The 18,841-nt window shown below is 36.5% G+C and overlaps 1 protein-coding gene across 3 annotated transcripts in view; it reads right to left on the bottom strand.

Annotated features, from left to right (window-relative positions):
* The window catches only part of spin (Protein spinster), a 133,167-nt gene that overhangs the window by 49,451 nt on the left and 64,875 nt on the right, over positions 1-18,841 (bottom strand). The gene's annotated exons all lie outside the window — the stretch shown is intronic.

Here is an 18,841-nt window from a genome sequence, read left to right as displayed (position 1 = left end):
TCCTCAAATGATCACCTAATAGTCCCAAAATGACCCTGACGGCATCCCGGACAGATCCCGAAATCCATCCAGAAATGATCTTGGGAGGGTCCCAAAATTATCCCGAAATAGTCTGGGAAAAGTCCAGAAATTACCCTGACGGATACCGGACGAATCCTGAAAACCAATCTTAAATGATGCCGAAAAAGTCCCGAAATGACCCTGATGGGACCCGGAAAGGATCCCGAAAACTAATCAGAAATGATGCCGGAAAGGTCCTCAAATGATCTCCCAATAGTTCCGAAAAGACCCTGACGGGATCCCGAACGGATCCCGACAACTATCCAGAAATGATACCGAAAGGGCCCGCAAATGATCCCGTATTAGTCGAGAAAAAGACCCGAAATGACCCCGACGGGATGCCTGACGAATCCCAAAAACCATCCAGAAATGATTTTGGAAGGGACCCCAATGATCCCGAAAAAGTCCCGCAATTATTCCGACGGGAATCTGAACGGATACCGAAAACCATCCAGAAGTGATGCCGGAACGGTAGGTATCCCAAATGATCCCGAAATAATCTCGAAATAACCTCGTCGGCATCCCGGATGGATACCGTAAATTATCCAGAACAGATGCCGGAAAGGTCCACAAATGATCCCCTAATAGTCCCGAAATTACCCTGATGGGATCCCGGACGGATCCCGAAAACCATCCAGAAATGACGCCGGAAGAGCCCCCAAATGATCCCGAAAAAGTCCCCAAATGACCCCGACGATATCCCGGACGGATCCCGAAAACCATCCAGAAATGATGCCGGAAGAGCCCCCAAATGATCCCGAAAAAGTCCCCAAATGACCCCGACGAGATCCCGCACGGATCCCGAAAACCATCCAGAAATGATGCCGGAAGAGCCCCAAATGATCCCGGAAAAGTCCCCAAATGACCCCGACATACTCCAGAAAAGGTTCCGAAATGGCTCCGAGGGAATCAACGACGGATCGCGAAAACCATACAGAAATGAATCCGGAAGGATCCCAAAATGATCCCGAAATAGTCCGGAAATGACCCAGATGGGATCCCGCACAGATCCAGAAATGATCCCGGAAGGGTCCTAAAACTATCCCGGAAAAGTAACAAAAAATCCCGAAATGGCTCCTACGGCATCCCGGACGGATCCAGAAATGATCTCGGAAGGGTCCCCAAATGATCCCAAAATGGTCCCGAAATGACCCTGATGGATCCGGCAAACCATCAAGAAATTAAGCCGGAAGGGTCCACAAATGATCCCGAAATAAAACAGAAAAAGTCACGAAACGACCCCTAGAGGATCCCCAAATCCCCGTATTAGCCCAAAAAAGTCCCAAAATGACCCTGACGGGATCCCGAAAGGATTCCGAAAACAATACAGAAATGATGCCGGAAAGGTCCTCAAATGATCCCCTAATAGTCCCGAAATGACCGTGACGGGATCCCGACAACTATCCAGAAATGATGCCGAAAGGGTCCGCAAATGATCCCGTATTAGTCGAAAAAAAGTCCCGAAAGGACCACGACGGGATCCCGGACGAATCCCAAAAACCATCCAGAAATGATGCCGGTAGGTATCCCAAATGATACCGAAATAGTCCCGAAATGACCTCGTCGGCATCCCGGACGGATCCCGAAAATTATCCAGAAATGATGCCGGAAAGGTTCCCAAATGATCCCCTAATAATCCCGAAATTACCCTAATGGGATCCCGGACGGATCCCACAAAACCATCCAGAAATGATGCCGAAAGGGTTCCCAAATGATCCCGTATTAGCCGCGAAAAAGTCCCGAAATGACCCCGACGGGATCCCGGACGGATCCCGAAAACCATCCAGAAATGATGCCGAAAGGGTTCCCAAATGATCCCGTATTAGTCGCGAAAAAGTCCCGAAATGACCCCGACGGGATCCCGGACGGATCCCGAAAACCATCCAGAAATGATGCCGGATGAGCCCCAAAATGATCCCGAAAAAGTCCCCAAATGACCCCGACGAGATCCCAGACGGATCCCGAAAACCATCCAGAAATGATGCCGGAAGGGTCCCCAAATGATCGCGAAATAGTCCCGAAAATGTTCCAAAATAACCCCGACGGGATCCCGGACGGATCCCGTAAACCATCCAGAAATGATCCCGGAAGGGTCTCGATATGACCCCTACGGGATTACAAATAAGGTGAAGCTAATTATAAAACCATGTTAATAAGGCAGCAGGCGCATTGGAGCGAATAAAAATTTAGATAGAAACATACAGGTAAAGCTAATAAAAGCGTGCTAATAAAAACAATTGATAGAGGGCGGATGGCGGGAGTAGAGGAGAGGACCACTGATCGTTCCTCCAAAAATGTCTAGATCTCGTTCTGTATGTACCAGATACCAAAAACTATTGATTTAGGAGAAAATTTAGATTGAGTTATAACAATTTATGGATTTTACATCAGAGGGGGAGATAAAGGGGGGCGGTCGGAGGGTGTCACTGCTTACTTTGTAAGCCCTCGACTTATTTGACCCCTTGAGTCTGTGATATTGGTAAAGTTATAATGTGTAAAAATTATGAAAAATAATTTCTCGAAGGGTCGTGGGACCCCCACCCCTCTTTCAATGTTCGAAAAAAATTTCGCTAGTAGACTACTGTCTGTGTCCCAAATTTCATAAAAATCCGTGTAGCCATTCTGGCGTGATTCAGTCGCAAAGACGAAAAAATATAATAATTAAATTATAACTGTTCCTAGGGGGCGGGGACCACGCCCCTTTTGAAAAATATATAGCTAGTAGATCCTTCTACACTATTGGCTATATGTGTGCAAAATTTCATCCAAATCGGTCCAGCCGTTCTTGCGTTATTGAGTCACAAAGACAAACGTCTGGACAAACATCCAAACATCCAAACATCCAAACATCCAAACATCTAAACATCCAAACATCCAAACATCTTAACATCCAAACTTTCCCATTTATAATATATATTAGATTAAGTGAACGAAAAAGGAACATAGAGAAATACTAATATTAATATATTAAGTGAACGAAAAGCGGAACTGAGAGAAATACTAATATTAACATATTAAGTGAACGAAAGAGGAACATAGAGAAATACTAATATTAATATATTAAGTGAACGAAAAGCAGAACTGAGAGAAATACTAATATTAACAATGGTATAAAAAGAATGGAACAAGTCAGCACTGAATATTAGCAAATATAAAATAAATTTTTTTTTTCTTGAACTAAAATTTTCTTAATTTATATTATTTACACTTTTGCACATTTATTATAGTACCACCACACACATGTACTCATTACATATTTACATACAAACTATTACTAATATAATTTATCTAAATATTTAACAATAAAAAAAAAAAAATTTAAAAAAAAAAGAAATAAAATTTAAATAATAATAATAATAATTAACATTTTACTAAACTTTATTTTAAATATATTAAAATATATTAACATATGTATGTACAAGTGTACATGTTAATGACAGTGGGCTGGTGTTGATGAAAATTTTAAAATATTTCTTTTTGTTTTTATTTGTTTTTGAAGACAAAATTAAAACAAAATAATTGAAATAAATAATTGAATTCAAATTATTTAATTTTTCTTTTTGAAAATTTACTTTTGCCCTACTGTCCTATATTCACATGTGGTAAAATTTACTTTAATTTAATACAAGTTTTTTTATATAAGGCAGTGTGTGCGTAAAATGAATATGTTACTTTTGAAATAAAGCGATACAATTCTCAAAGATGTGGCTTGAAAGCGATGCGTCAGTAATATAAAAAAATTTATTTTTCCCAAATTTTGTAAGCTCAGCGGAAATTTCATTTTATTACGATAAATTACACGGTAATTCTTTTACTATTACATATTCAATATTCAATTTAGTTTGCTTTTGTTTTGTTTTTTTTTATATGTGCGATTCTAATAGTCCACATACATTTTCAAATACTAGAATAGAATTTAGTGCAGATAGAGATTCATTATTTGAAGACTTTTTAGGGTTTGATAACACAAATCATTCTACGCAAACTTCATCTTCTAGTTCGATTTCTAATTTTGACCTAACTTCAAATTCTAATTCTTATTTTACTTCTGATACTATTTCAAATTTTAACGATTTAAACATGGCTACTCTTGAGCAATAGAGGTCATTCATTAGTACTTGTGCCTCGATTATTCGAGAAAACTATAGCGGTGATCCGTTATCACTGGCCTCGTTTATAGATAAAATTGATTTAATAGAAGATTTAACTGATGTATCTTTAACTACTACATTTATATCATTTTTAAAGTCGAAACTCGAAGGCAAAGCTCGCGAAGCTCTACCAACGCAAATAGATTCTATTAGTCAGATTAAAGATGCTTTACGTAGCAGAATTAGGCCAGATAACTCGAAGGTTGTTGCGGGTAAAATTGCGGCCTTAAGGGTAAACAATAATAATTTTACTGATTTTTCAAAACAAGTAGAAGATCTTTCTGATTCGTTAGAACGCTCTTTGATCATCGAAGGTATGACACAGGCAAAAGCTCATGAGATGGCGGTTGAGCAAACTGTTACTGTTTGTAGGTTGAACAGTCGTTCAGATATGGTGAAGTCTATCCTTGCATCAACAACTTTTAAGGATTCAAAGGATGTTGTTGCTAAAATGATTATTGAGCGTGAACAGGAGGTAAAAGAGCGGCAGGTGTTAGCGTATCGCTCACGTCCGATAAGATCTAATAGTTTTCGCGGGAATTTTAGAGGTAATAATAATTTCGGATACAATAACAATTTTAGATTCAATGGTAATGCAACTAGACCTAACAATAATTTACATTTTCGAAATACTAATTACAATGGAGGTAACAATAGGTATAATAATTACAACAACAATTACAATAGAAATAACAATCGGTCTGTAAATAACAGTAATTCAAATAATCAACGTGTAAATAACAGGAATTCAGTCAATGTTCGTCCTTTAAATGCCGAAGCCCCTCAGGAGCGAACACTGAGGGAGCAGGTGCTATTGGGTTAAATTCTTTTAAATCAATATATTGTCTAAATTTAAATTATTCTGACTTCATCGAAGTCAACTGTAGTGATTCTTATAAAATATGTTCTTTTCTTGTAGATTCTCAGGCAGATATTTCACTTATAAAAATTTCTAGTTTAGCAAGTGACGTAATAGTAAATAACAGTAATGTAATAAATATAACAGGTGTAACAACAGACACAGTAACAACTTTAGGCACAGTTAGTACGAACATAGTAGTTTCAAATATATTATTTCCTCTGACTATTCATGTTGTTGATGACAACTTTAATATTCCTTCGGATGGTATAATAGGAAAAGACTTTTTAAAAGCAAACAAATGTATAATCAATTATTCGAATGATACAATAACGATAGGACTAGGGAGAGAAAGAGTTAATATTTCAATTTTGCATTGCACTTCAACAGATACTCTTGTAATTCCACCAAGATGTGAAGTTTTTCGTGTTTTTAGTTTGAATAAATCGGAAAATCCAGTTTTTGTCGATTCTCATGAACTTTGTAGTGGTGTTTTTACCGCAAAATGTGTCATTGATACGGAACATCCTATTTTAAAAATTATTAATACTACTGATGAAGTGAAGTATGTTAAAAACTTCAATATTCAAACTGAGGACATAGAAAATTTTGATATCTATCGCATAAATGAAACATCTGTTGATTCAAAACGCATAGAAGAGCTTAAGTCAGTTTTAGTAAAACAAATACCTTCGTATGCAAAAGATAAATTACTTGACTTATGTTTGAAATATTCAGATATTTTTGCTCTAAAAACAGACTTAATGACGATTAATAATTTTTACGAACAAAAATTAAGACTAACGGACAAGACACCAGTGTACATAAAAAATTATAGATTGCCATATTCACAGCGTGCTGAAATAAATAAACAGGTTGATAATTTGTTAAAAAATGATTTAATTGAAGGAAGTTGTTCAAATTATAACAGCCCATTGATTTTAGTACCGAAAAACGACCCAAATGGACAAAAAGCATATCGAATGTGTGTAGACTTTAGAGCAGTCAATAAAAAACTTGTTGCAGATAAATTTCCTTTGGCACGTGTTGATGATATTTTGGATAACCTTGGTCGAGCTAAATATTTTTCGACTTTGGATCTTTTTTCGGGTTTCCATCAAATTCCATTACATAAAGATTCGAGAGATATAACATCATTTAGTACAGATCGTGGATCTTTTCGTTGGAAAGTTTTACCATTTGGACTAAATGTTGCTCCTAACTCATTTTCAAGAATGATGTCAATAGCATTTTCCGGTATTGCACCTAATCAAGCCTTTATGTATATAGACGATATTATAGTCATTGGATGTAGTGAGACCCATCATTTAAAAAATTTGGAGAAAGTTTTTGAGACATGCAGAAAGTTTAATTTGCGGCTTAATCCTAATAAATGTAATTTTCTTAGATCTGAGGTAACATTTTTGGGGCATAAATGTTCAGCAAAGGGTTTGTTACCTGATGATTCAAAAATAGAGGCAATTAAAAAGTATCCTAAGCCGCGTGACAAAGACGCAGTTAGAAGATTTGTTGCATTTGCAAACTATTATAGGAGATTTATACCTAATTTTGCTTGTTTAGCGGCACCTTTGAATCGTTTGAGTCGGAAAAATGTTGAATTTAATTGGGATACCTCGTGCGAGCTGGCATTTGAGAAACTAAGAAAAAGTTTAATGTCTCCAAAACTTTTGCAATATCCAGATTTCACTAAAGAATTTCTAATAACAGTTGATGCTTCGAAAATTGGGTGTGGTGCGATATTGAGTCAAGATCATAATGGTAACGATTTACCAATTTGTTTCGCTTCAAAAGCATTTAGCAAGTCTGAACAAAATAAAGCAATTATCGAATTAGAACTTTTGGCAATATATTTTGCAGTTAAGCAGTTTCGGCCATACGTTTATGGTACACACTTTATAGTGAGATCAGATCATCGGCCGTTAGTTTATTTATTTAATATGAAAGATCCTACGTCAAAACTGTCTAGAATACGTTTAGAGTTATCTGAGTATAATTTTACTATAGAGTATATAAAAGGTAAAGCGAATGTAGGTGCAGATGCTCTTTCTCGTATAACTATAGATGAGTTAAAAAATTCGACTAAACATATATTGGCAGTACAAACAAGGTCAATGACAAAGCAAAAAGAGGAAATACAGATACAAAACGATAACCGACAAATACAGACAGAAACATTACAAGTTTACGACAAATTTGCTTATAATTTTTCAAATAAAATCCCGAGAATAAAGTCGAATATAAATTATGATAAGAATGGTGATATTAGTAATATAGAAATATGTGCGCACTTAAAACATAAAAAGCTCGAGCTACTTAATTTTGAGATTGTTAACAAAATAGTGAATTTAGATGAGCTACTTTTGAGGCTGGAACATAATGCCGGCAATCACAATATTAAGAATATTGAATGGCAGAAAGATGATAATATTTTTCATCATTTTACTATTGCAAATTTTAAAGAAACCGGGAATAAAATTTTAAAACATTTAATAATTATATTGACAGAGCCAGTAGAGACGGTAACTGATGAAGACACGAAATTAAAACTTATGACAGTTTATCATAATGATCCAATATCAGGTGGTCATTGTGGATATAAGAAGTTATACGCGAAAATACGTACAAAACATTTTTGGAAAAATATGACGCGCGATATTGCTAAATTTGTGAAAAATTGTGAAAAATGCCTGTTAAACAAAGTTAAGCCCAAAACAAAAGAAAATATGGTGCTTACACCAACACCTTGCAAGCCTTTTGATATAGTAGTTATAGACACGATAGGACCTTTGCCTGAGTCGAATAATGGGAATAAGTTTGCAGTTACCATTATGTGCGATTTGAGCAAATATTTAGTTACAATAGCTATTCCAGATAAGAGTGCAAAAACAGTTGCATCTGCAATTTTTGAAAGTTTTATTTTAATTTATGGAATAATGAAATCTATTAAATCAGATTTAGGTACAGAATTTAAAAATGAAATTTTTGCGGAATTGACTAAACTTTTGAAAATTGAGCATAATTTTTCAACACCTTATCATCATGAAACTGTTGGTACTATTGAAAGGAATCATCGTGTATTTAACGAATATTTAAGAGCTTACCTTGACGATTCATTTCCCGAATGGGACGTTTATTTAAAATATTTTACATTTTTGCATAATACAACAACAAGTACTGTTTTTGATAATCTATTTACACCTTTTGAATTAGTATTTGGTAGAAAAGTTACTTTGCCAAATGAGTTAAAGAAGGAAAATATAGATCCAATTTATAATGTTGAAAATTATGCAAAAGAGGTAAAATATCGTATGCAAAAGTCACATCTACTTGCAAAAGAATTAATTAATAAACATAAAATTAGAAATAAAAATGTTTACGATAAAACAACAAAACCTTTGACTATTAATATAAATGATCGAGTTCTAATAAAAAAAGAACCTAGAGATAAACATGCAAACATATATCAGGGCCCCTACACTATAACAAAAATTGATGGAGTTAATGTAACAATTTTTGATAACAAAATTAAAAAGAAAAAATTAGTACATAAAAATAGAATACATAAGATAAAATAAATATTCTTATATTTTAGTTTTAGCATAGACTAAAATTTAGTTGTTGGATTAATGAAAATTAAAAAAAAAAAATTCAAAAAAAAAAAAATACTAAATGAATAAATTGTTTAATAATACAAATTGAATTTAATATTTGAATTATTAACATAATGTTTAGAATATAAGTTAGTAATTATTTGTAAATTACTTAATGTAGTATTAACCTAATATAGTATTAACATAGTAGTAATAATAATAATTAATAAATAAGTTAGTCTGGTTTTTTTTTTCTAAATAATGCATATTCGTTCATTCAAAACAATTAATCTTGCAGCTGAATAAGCAAGAAGGACGTGACAAAACTGATCAATTTGTCACATCCTTCTTTTCGAAAGGAGGGTGATATAATACACTTCCACCTTGCGCACTTGTGTGTATTGAGCTTAGTATGCAATTGAAAATATTTGGATTTTTCAAATGCATAGTAGGCGAGGTGAAAAAATAATTTAGTTTGAGTTTTGGTAATTGGAATTGAAGGTGATCGAATGTGAAGTATCGTTGTTCATCTTATATGTAAATTAATAATCAAATTTTAAAAAAATACATTTTAATTATTAAATAAAATATTAATATAAATAATTATAAAATATACGTGTATGTGTGTTTTAATTAAAGCGTATTTGTGTGTAATGGTGCATAATTGCACGTAAGAAGACATTCCATTTATGGAGTCTTTATAGATATACGCCCATTACGATACCACAAGTTTCGCATTCTCCATTTTGAATAATCTAGACAGCTGAAAGAAACTCTTTAGGTTATTTGCTTTTCTGAAATCCCCCCACTCATATCTGTTGGACGACACTAGACAAAAACAAGGGCGGTAGGATTATAGCTACTTGGCAGTTAAAGCTTAAGCCTTAAGGCAACAGAACATTTTACCCAATGACCATTACGCCACAGCAATCTTACAACACTTCGAGCAATTGGGACATTTCGTTCAAGCTTCTCCTCCGTACTTTTACATATATTTTTGCTGAAAAGCTTTCTGCTGCAGAAATACACTCGAAGAAGTTGTTAAACTACTGTGGGGGCAAGCACACAACTCGCATCCTACTTGATGCAGCACAGAATATTTTAACAAAGCACCGCAGGAATCTTGGATCATGATGGCTGGATGACTAAATCCCGATTAACTTTTGAAAAGACGGGCCGAAAACGACTAGAGGGGATAGGAGCTGCAGTACTCTGTTGAGAGCTTGATGATGATTCCAGTAAATTCAAAATTTGTGAACTCCAGCAGGGATCAAAGAAGTAAAACAAAAGAACCGATGCGGTAGGAAAAGCTGAGGAGAAATTTACCTTAAGATCGAGAAAGGTCAGACACGGATACGAATGGCCTGCACTCTGGGGAATACCACATACTACCTTTTTACACTGCAAAGCCGACTTGCATAAATTAGGCTTAGTAGCAGGATATAACGAAGGCGATTGTATCGAAGATTTAGCATTCGTTAACACTGCCCCTACACTTGGAGCAATTGTTACCCAGCCAAGAAAAAGAAAAATTTCCAAGACGCTGTTTAAAGCTTCAGTGGGCGTGATCTTGAGTGATCTACTTATGTGAGTGATAGTCCAAGAAAAAAGATTGCTCAATTCTGATTTTCCGATGGGTTTCCCTAAACGTTCCCACAAAAGGCAATAAATTCACCTTCATCAACGACCACACTAATCCATCTATTCCACAGACTACCCCTCCCTCATGTGCTCATACTTAAGCATTTTGTTTATCAAAAAATCGTGTGAGGTGTGGAATTTAGCAAAATAAAGAAGCCAAAACATATAAAAAAAAAGATTTGAGCGTCAATGAAAGCGTATCGCTCCACATGGTTAAGAGAGAATTTGGTTATCATCTGATGACTACTTTACGTGGCTAAACTGGCATGATTCAAAAGCAAATTTGTGAGCGCAAATGCTGTCAGAGCATTGTGAATGACGCGACCGTCTGCCTTCAAGAAATTTCTGACGGTCGTTCAAACCCGCTTTTAAAGCCCAAAAACTCATTGAGACCGACCGTTTTGCGTCTCTGCTGTTTCTCCGTCATTGACACAATTCATATTTCGTTTCATAAAAACTTGTTTACTGCATTTTCTATAACATTTGCATTGTTCGCATTAAATTTGTTTTGTTGTATTTTAGACGCTTATTGCTTTCAATTATTTTCGCTGTCATCTAGGTCTTTTTGTATGAGAAATTTATCGTATGATTTTTTCAACCAATCAGCGCGCACAACGCTCTTAGCCAGCTAGCATTGAATAAGTGACGCAAAAACAAACGATGTTAACGGCCGAACGAACGCTCAGCTTATAGTGATGCAGAAAACCGGTTAATCGCAGAACCCAATGCTCTAACACAATGCGAAATCTTGAAAAGTGAAAAAAAAAATTTAGGTTAGGTTAGGTTAGGTTAAGAGGGCGTGCGTGAGTGTTACCCACACTTCCACTCGGATACATTGTGAGTGCCCTCAGTAAGTGCAGGGTGGCGGCAAATTCGTTTAGCCCCATTACCTCCTAGTGGTCCTCAACGAACCACTTGCTTTCCCTGATGAACCCAAGAAGAAGCGAGAAGTCCACCTTTCCAACCTCTGCCAGGCTGTCGACGAAGCGTTAGGCCAGAAATATGAGCCTTTTTCTTTGAAGCGCCGGACATCGGCAGAGAAAGTGGTAGATCGACTCCTTTTCCTCCTCATCCTGACAGCTTCTTCAGAGGGAGCTTGTTGGTATTCGCCACCGTCGGAGCATTGGTGCGATAGCACAATGACCTGGGTTGACACCCCTAAGTTCCTTCACCACAGATTTGTTCAGTTTGAGAAGGAAGCTGGTGCCTTTCCTATCCAAGCATGGCCATAAGGACCTTGAAACATCGCAGTCAACTCTATTGGTTCCTAGAAAGTCCGTTGCCCTGTTCTCATATTCGTCGATTCTCCATGGGAGATAACTCAGCGACGGTCGGACAGAGCTGTCCACCAAAAAATAATATTTACTAAGTATTTATTTTACTTTTGGAGTGTAAAAATGGTTTTAAACGCACAGCCAACAACAAAAGCCAACAAAAATAATATTTTAGATAAAGCACAGAGATTAAGTTGTTTAAGCGGATTTTCCTCGCTTTAGAACTGGGCATGAGTTCTTGGGGAAACCTGTATAATGTTCAAGTTGAAGCTGTGATGCTAGCTAGCTGCAAGTGTCGGGAGAAACATTTATGCTAACATTGCAGCTAAAATATAAACACCCTGTATCACTCTTCGCTTAAGTTACAGCTTTGTACCCACAGTTCTATTGAGCACCTATAATAGCACAGCGGATTTCAAGCGTTTTTTCTTCGATAACTCTAACCTTAACCGTGACGGAGAAATTAAGTTTTGATACAACTTTTTCCAATTTACCCTATAGTGCGGCGGCGTTAAAAAAGCTGCTAACTGCTGAGACTTAAAATGGTTAAGATGGGCAACAATCAGATGTTTTTTATCTCGTTATATGAGGATTTTGTATAATTCTATTTAGTTTTTCTTCCTTTAAAGTTTTTCTTTACTACTTTACAAAACTTTGAGTCGTCTTACCTTACTTATTAAACGGAAACGCTAGCTGGAGATTGATGGCTGCAAATTCGATTACAATTAGATATGAAAGAGCGTTATTGGAATTGTCAGGTTAGAAAGTTTGCTTGCCCAGTTTTGACATTAGACGGCCGCAGCGGTGTGGTGGTAGCGTGCTCCGCCTATGAAACCGAAGATCCTAGGTATAAGTTCAGGGCAAAGCAACATAAAAAATTTAGAAGAAAGTTTTTGAAATTGGTAAAAAGTTTTTGTAAGCGAGGTCGCCCTTACGAATTTTGTAATGAACATTTAAGTAACTTCCCGATAAGCTACAAGCTTCAAACTTGGAACATAGTTCAGAACCCGAATACAATGCAATAATAAGAAAAAAACCTACAATAGGTAGCGCAGGTATTGAGATATTCAAAAAAATCGTTTTTGTGCTCAGATTAGGTTCATATTTGGAACACATATTACATACATGAATAGAAAGAGACATATGAAAAAAAAACGACGCCAGGTGGCGCAAGGATCGATATATCATATTTGGAACACATATTACATACAGAAAAAAATCCCACTAGGTGCGGCACGGATCGAGATATTAAAAATACTCGTCTTTGTGGTCCAATTTGTCTCATATTTGGAACAAATATTACATGCAATCCGGTAGAAGTGACATCAAAATACTTTGGAGTTCGAGGAGGGACAAGCATACGTGGCGCCGTAGTGCGCCGGGTCGAGTAAAGTCTTTGGAAGGATTATGTATTGAGGACTTAGATTGTAACAAATTGTCAGGAAAGAGTCCTTGTAATAATGAGTTACTAAACGAACTGAATATAATGAGAAATGATAGGCAATTAAATAAAAGCGTTGGGCGCGTGAAATTTCTAAAAATGTGGGCGTAGCATAACCTGACTACCAATAGAAATTTGACGCGTCGTATTAACGTTTTTATTTGTCTGTCAACGCCCTAGATTGATGAGGAGTGTGATGACTGGTATCTAGGACCTACCTAATTATTTTCTAGCTTTTAGTATTATTATTACATAATGTAATGTTGGCGGCCACCGTGGTGTGATGGTAGCGTGCTCCGCCTACCACACCGTATGCCCTGGGTTCGCACCCCGGGCAAAGCAACATCAAAATTTTAGAAATTAGGTTTTTAAATTAGAAGAAAATTTTTCTAAGCGGGGTCGCCCCTCGGCAGTGTTTGGCAAGCGCTCCGGGTGTATTTCTGCCATGAAAATCTCTCAGTGAAAACTCATCTGCCTTGCAGATGCCGTTCGGAGTCGGTATAAAACATGTAGGTCCCGTCCGGCCAATTTGTAGGGAAAATCAAGAGGAGCACGACGCAAATTGGATGAGAAGCTCGGCCTTAGATCTCTTCGGAAGTTATCGCGCCTTACATTTATTTATTTTAATGTAATGTAAGTATTGTTTTCATTAAAACCGTTTAACTTAAAAAAAATTTTTATTATTTTATTTTTAGTTTGTAAATATATTCCCTTCTATATATTTCTGTACCTAGACATGCTTATACACAACCCATTTTTCTTTCAGTTACCGTATCCTTATTCCAATCCTATTTCTGTTTTTATAGCTGTCCCCATCCCTTTCCGTATCCATATTCCTATCACTATCCTAACCATATTTCTTTTTCCGTTACCATATTTCTATTACCGATTACTATTACCGTATATTTTTTGAAACCCATATAGATTTCCATGTATTGTATGTATAAATTTAGTGAGAAGGCTTGCACATTTTAGGGAGTGGTTCTCAACTTAAGCCGTTTGGGACCGACCTACAAATAGTCTTTAATTGCAATTCATTGAGGCACAAGTTGATGACTGTTATACTCTCTATCTGAAACTTCTTTGAGAAATTGAAGCATTTCTCATACCCTAAAGCCAATGGAACCGGTTTTAAATATGCGCCAAAGCGGACATCACTGTTATGCAGGCAAAACACGCGAAATAAGAAGTAAACAGAACAAGTAAAGGTGTCTAAGTTCAGGTGTAACCGAACATTATATACTTAGCGTGAGCTTCAATTGTACATTTCATTTCAGATAAATTAATTTTCTACATAACACGTGGCACCGCCCGTTTAAAAAAAATCTCTCCCCATTTCCTCTTACAATAAAACTTGATAAGGAAATATCATTGATTCAAAACTATTTTTTGCTAAGTTATAGCTTATTATTCTAGTCTACGACCCTTTTAAACTTGTTTTATATCTAAGTTGCCGTGGTCTTTAACCGATCGCGTCCATTTTTACTACAAATATTTTCTGTTATAAGGAAAATATGTGCACCCAATTTTGTTACGATATGTAAATTTTTCTTCGAGTTATGGCTCCCGAAACATTGAAAATTGCTTAGACAAAAAGGGGCGGTGCCACACCCATTTTTCCAAATTTAAGTGTTTTCCAATTTAATGTTATAATTCAATTTAGAAAGTAAAATTCTATTGATACAAAGCTCTTTTTCGCTAAGATATAGCTTACTATTTTCGTCTACGACCCTTTTAAAAATCTTTTATATAAAAGTGGGCGTGGTCTTTAACCGATCTGGTCCATTTTTTCCAGAAATATTTCCTGCTATAGTGAAAATTTGTGTACCAAATCTTATTATGATCCGTTAATTTTTCTTCGAGTTATGGCTCCCGAAACATAGAAAATTACTTACTCATAAAAGGGGCGGTGCCACGCCCATTTTTTTAAATTTAAAATTTTTCCTATTTACTGTTAGAAATACACTTCGCAAATGAAATACCACTGTTTTAAAACACGATCCTTTTAAAAATCTTTTATATAAAAGTGGTTCTTAACCGATTTCTTTAATTTTTCTCCAATGCTTTCCTTATAGTAAAGGCAACCTCTCTGCCGAATTTTGTTATGATAGGTTTAACGATTTTTGATTTATGATTAATAATATTTGTAAAATTGATTTTATCACAAGTGGGCGTTGCCACGCCCAATTTAAAAAAAGTTTTCAAATTTGTGTCAAGTCTCAATTAGAGATATACGCCGCCGCCGATTTAGGTCGTTTTTCGCACGTCGCCGCCAAAAGTCAAAACTTTAAAAGAAAAGTTATATAATAAATTTATATGCTCACTCTGCATCTTTTTCAAAAAATTAATGATGAACAATGAATTCAAATAAAATGTCCCAAAATGTTAAACATGTTTTAAAATTGTCCTCAAGTTGTTAAAAAAGGCAAAATACCCAAGGAAGGTGCCGATTTTTTAAAGAATTTTATATTGCGATTGGCTGAAAGAATAAGCGAATTCAGTGATGGAAAATCCTTTAGTAGGTTCTAGGGGCATAACCACTCCTTTGAAATTATTCTTACCTCATACTTAAGTTGAGGATATATGTACGTATGAGAAGGGTTTGAAAAATCACTTGGGCTTACATTCAAACATCTGTTGTTTATTTGCGAAACTATACAATAGCGTCTGAAATATTAATTTTGATTTTCACAATTGATCCTTCAACACCCAATTCTCCCGGTTTGACATTTCCTAAAGTTGGCGGCCCCATCCAAAACTAATCCCTTGGAGTGAATCACATTGATTATAGTTTATCAACCATGTTTAAATATCACCTACACGTTACGGCTCCTTTTACAAATGTGAATACGTAAGCACATATATTTACTAGGTAAGGCTTTGTTCTTCGCAAGAACACTCAAAGTGGTGAAGCAAAAGCTTTCCCAAGACAGTCGAACTAATGACCATGTGTGCTACTACCCTAACATAGTGGACAGTCGAACTAGTTTTCAGATGCTACGCGGTCATCCATAATAAGCTCTTATATCATAAGGCCGGAAAACAGCAGTTAACATCTTTCAACTTAAAATCGGTCGACTTTCATTCTAAAATATCGTTTTGTTTTAGCGAAGACTATTGAAATCAATGTTTCGAACACAAACGTCTGCAAATTTTGGTCTACATTTAAGAAAAAGGTATCCAGGGTCCTTGTAAAATTTAAATTATGTAGGATTATACTATTTTCACCCATGAGTTACACAAGAATATCCACTTGGACTGCTTACGATTTCGAGGGCGGCATCCTTGGCCGAATAGTTACTCTCTAACGTTTCAAGGTGTTTCTCTGGTGTAGCTCGGCAGCACAGCGCGACAAAAGCATCCGTTGGAAAGTCTTCCGAGCTACACCTATAGCTTTTAGGAAAGTGACGTCGACGAAGGTATGAGTTCGAAGTCGCAGTCCTATAGTTTCTGCGCTGGCATATGGTGTGAGGGTCAGGAGGCGTGGTAGCACTGGTGGTCGGGATTGCTACTGTTCGCACATCGGGAATTGAAGCTCTTAAAAACAGCCTAAAAACTGGAGGCGCCCTGTGCCACGAGAGTCATGAGTATTAATAGACCATTAATAGCAACCGTAAGTCGCCTTTGTGCGTGACCGCTAAGGAGCCACAAATGATTTAAGGAAATTGTGTTCGCGACAATTATTAGGAGTTATCCCTAGGCGAAACTAAGCTTTGCACCAGATATACAGACAAAAGTGTGACTATTTCATGTATCTCTATTTCTTTTCAGCAGACGCAGCAGTACCAATTCCAAAGACGGGTTAGGTTCGAAGCCTCTCTGGAGTAAGCGAACGAGGGATAATCCCCCCGCAAGGAGCAAAAACCCCGGATCTTTCCGAAATGGCTAAAAAGTTGATTTCCTTAAATACATAGAAGCAAAACCTTTTCTAAATATTATTTTTTTAAATAGAAAAATCAAGCTTTTTAAAACAAGAACACCGGCGTACGACGGCGCGCCGCCTACGCCGCCGCCGCCGATATGCTCGGCGTAAGCCTCTAGTCTCAATATCAGTCCACACGTAAAATTTCAACATTCTAGGTGTATTATTTACTAAATAATCAGGTTTTTGGTGTTTTCCAAAATGTTATATATATAAAAAGTGGGCGTGGTTATCATCTGATTTCGCTCATTTTCAATACCGATTTATTCTGGGTCCAGATAAGCTCGTGTACCAAATTTGGTGAAGATATCTCAATATTTACTGAAGTTATCGTGTTAACGGACAGACGGACAGACGGACGGACATGGCTCAAGCAAATTTTTTTTCGATACTGATGATTTTGATATACGGAAGTCTATATCTATTTCGATTCCTTTATACCTGTACAACCAACCGTTACCCAATCAAAGTTAATATACTCTGTGTGCAAAGCACTCTGAGTATAAAAAATTCCAAACGCGAAAAGTCGAAATGCGGGCCAATGCATTAAAATTTTATGCAGTAAAACACTGGTTGCATACGTATAAATATACAATTGGTATGCGAAAACTACACGTAAGCATATGGATGGGTAGATTGCGTTATTCGCGGGCATTCGAAGGTGGGTGTGCAAGTAAAGTGGGAAGAAGAGGTTAATGCCAAAAATAAAGATTTGACTATCGCATTTGTGATCATTATAATAGTGCATTGGGGGGTTTGAGTCATTGACTAGCCGGTTAACCTGGTGTGTCTGTGGAGGATTTACAAAATTATTTACGCAAAAACTTAAATGAAACAGAGTGCGATACGCAGCTGATGCTTCTCAAAATAAAATAAATAAGTTAATGATGCTGTAGTTGTGAAGGGGACAATAGTCAGGTCAAAAACACTTCTTAACAAGTAAGGAAGGCTAAGTTCAGGTGTAACCGAACATTACATACTCAGTTGAGAGCTGTGGAGACAAAGTAAGGGAAATCACCATGTTGTAAAAGGAACCTAGGGTAACCCTGGAATGTGTTTGTATGACATGTGTATCAAATGGAAGGTATTAAAGAGTATTTTAAGAGGGAGTGGGCCATAGTTCTATAGATGGACGCCATTTAGAGATATCGCCATAAAGGTGGACCAGGCCTGACTCGAGAATTTGTTTGTACGTTATGGGTATCAAATGATATGTGTTAATGATAATTTTAAAAGGGAGTGGGCCTAAGTTCTATAGGTGGACGTCTTTTCGAGATATCGCCATAAAGGTGGACCAGGGATGACTCTAGAATTTATTTTGTACAATATGGGTATCAAATAAAAGGTTTTAATGAGTATTTTAAAAGAGCGTGGGCGTAAGTTCTATAGATGGACACCTTTTCGAGATATCGCCATAAAGATGGACCAGGGGTGACTCTAGAATTTGTTTGAACGATATGAGTATCAAATTAAAGGTGTTAATGAGTATTTTAAGAGGGCGTGGGCCTTAGTTCTATATGTGGACGCCTTTTCGAGATATCGCCATAAACGTGGACCAGGGGTGACTCTAGAATTTGTTTGTACTATATGGGTATCAAATGAAAGGTGTTAATGAGTATTTTAAAAGGGAGTGGGCCTTAGTTCTATAGGTGGACGCCTTTTTGGAATATCGTTATAAAAGTGGACCTGGGTTGACTCTAGAATGCGTTTGTACAATATGGGTGTCAAACGAAAAGTGTAATAAGTGTTTTAAAAGGGAGTGGGCTTTTGTTCTATGGGTGGACGCGTTTTCGGGATATCGCCATAAACGTGGACCAGGGGTGACTCTAGAATGCGTTTGTACAATATGGGTATCAAATGAAAGGTGCTAATGAGCATTTTA

This window comes from Eurosta solidaginis, chromosome 3, assembly GCF_040869045.1.
Source record: "Eurosta solidaginis isolate ZX-2024a chromosome 3, ASM4086904v1, whole genome shotgun sequence".
Taxonomy (NCBI): Eukaryota; Metazoa; Arthropoda; class Insecta; order Diptera; family Tephritidae; genus Eurosta; species Eurosta solidaginis.
The sequence above is the reverse complement of the archived record's forward strand: the minus strand, read 5'-3'. Positions and strand labels throughout refer to the sequence as shown.